We start from the raw sequence: 2,372 nt of genomic DNA on the forward strand, positions 1-2,372 counted from the left end.
CCTGACCATGCTGCTGGATTTCCAGCAAATAGCACGTTGGAGCTCTGACACTGAGTGGAGAGAAATCACATGAAGAAGACATTTTCAGCTGATGAAGAATAGCGCTGAGCAGAACATACAACATGATGATGCTTTTTGCTTTTCTGCTATAATCAGCTCCAGTCTTCTGGAAGGTTCTCCACTAAATGTTGGAGTGGATCTGTGGGGATTAGTGATCATTGAGCTACAAGGAGCAATAGAGATCAGACTCTGGTGTATATGACTTCATGGTTCTAGATGTATATTTCATGAAAAACGGAGTGTTTTCTACTGCACAGAGTTCCTAATGAAACTCCATTAGGAAGTGAAGAACCCTTAAAACTCCTCGTTCTCCTACACTGGGGTTAACGCTTCATGACCAGTTTAATTATCATCATGTTTAGATCCAGTTTCTGGCTCCGTGTTCTCACAACATCTGTCCTCCATCACGCTTCTCCTTCCCTCATGTGGTAGTGTTTACAGCTTCTCTCTCTCTCTCTCTCTAACATCATGTGGTTCTGACATTCCAGTGCCAACTATTCAACAAGGTGTGTGTGTGTGTGTGTGCGTGTGCTGTGTGTGTGCATGTGCTGTGTGTGTGCGTGTGCTGTGTGTGTGCGTGTGTGTGCATGTGCTGTGTGTGTGCATGTGCTGTGTGTGTGCGTGCGTGTGCTGTGTGTGTGTGTGTGTGTGCGTGTGTGCGTGTATGTGCGTGTGCTGTGTGTGTGCATGCGTGTGTGTGTGTATGTGCGTATGTGTGTGTGTGTGTGTGTATGAGCTCCTGCTTGAGGCCAGTTTAATTCCTCACACTGCTGGAGTTGATAGTGATGATGTCACCGAGGACGCAGAGCTCCAGGTCCTGCGTCATGATGTTCCTCCTCCACCAGCAGAAAAAAAACAAGGTGAAAAGATCTATTGAGCTGTGAGAAGAAGTTCCTCCTTGTTGTGGAGCGAGTACAATCTGCACTGAGGAAGGATTTTCCATTAACACGGCTGCTGAAGGTTGATGGTCAAGCAGTAGGAAAACTCTTACACCCACACACCCACACACACACACACACACACACACACACATACATATGTGCACACACACACATGCATATGTGCACACACACACACACACACACACACACACGCACAACAGATCAGAATTTCAGTTTTCATTTCCTGATATTTTTATTTAGTCACGTTACACAACAAAGAACATGAAATTTTGTTTTAAATGATTTAATGTGCTGGACCATGTGAAGGCCAGGTGTTTCTTATTGCCCTGACTGACTGTTTAAACAGGTAACAGCTCTAAATGTCTCTTGTTTTCAGTCCTGGGTTTCAGCTGTGAAGACTGCATTTAATATTAAAAAGCATGAAGAGCAGAGAGCAGCTTATGGGAGAAAAGCAAAACCTTTTAAAGCTGAGAAAAGACAGAGCTTCTGCTCAAGCACTGAACAATACAACAACCTCCTGAATACAAAAGAAACCACTGGAGGAACACGCTCTGAACAGATCAACCAACAGCAGAAAAACCCAGGAGATACAGTCAGTGACATCACCAAGAAGCTCCACAGGGCAGGGTGAAGGTCTCACAATCCACCTCTAGAAGATGACCTGGACAAGATACTGACCTCTCATCAGCAGGATTTAGCCCAGACAAGGCAGCTGACCTCCACCAACCGTGGAACATGTCACCAAATCTGGAGAAGCTTCTGAGAAGAAAAACACAGCGGTTTGGTGTCAGAGATTCTCAGGCTTGATGCTGTGACTACAAGCGAGGGAAATGTTATTTAATTAATTAGTTTTTTTATTTAGTGTCATTTACTCTAAACCTGTCTGTCTGATCTCCTGTCTGTCTGATCTCCTGTCTGTCTGATCTCCTGTCTGTCTGTTCTTCTGCCTGAAAAAGGTCTGAGATAAAAACGTTAAAGATGTAATGCTCAGGAAATGAACTTTCTTTCGTCTCATATTCATGTTTAGTATGAATAAAAAAACTCTGTGGTGTGTGTGTGTGTGTGTACTGATCATAAAAACATCATTACACAGTAATTACTGAGCAGAAATATGAATGAAGTCAGTGATGTCATCATTATAATCTGAGGTGTCATCACAAACATTAAAACAAACACAACCGGTCGATTTGGTGAGAAAAAAGAAGAACTAGTCAGGATGGTGTACGTTTCCTGTTCCAGTCTGAAGACCAGTTTACTCTCTGATCTGGAGGAGGTTGGTGAGGTTATGGAGTTTTACTGCAGGAGGAGAAAAAGCAGGAAAATTTAAAAGTAATGTTTTTGCATTAGGAAAATCTCAAGATCAAAACATTTGCATGATTAATGCTCCTGCTGTCTGACCTCCACCCAAAC

Source organism: Hemibagrus wyckioides, linkage group LG15 (genome assembly GCF_019097595.1).
Source record: "Hemibagrus wyckioides isolate EC202008001 linkage group LG15, SWU_Hwy_1.0, whole genome shotgun sequence".
Lineage (NCBI taxonomy): Eukaryota > Metazoa > Chordata > Actinopteri > Siluriformes > Bagridae > Hemibagrus > Hemibagrus wyckioides.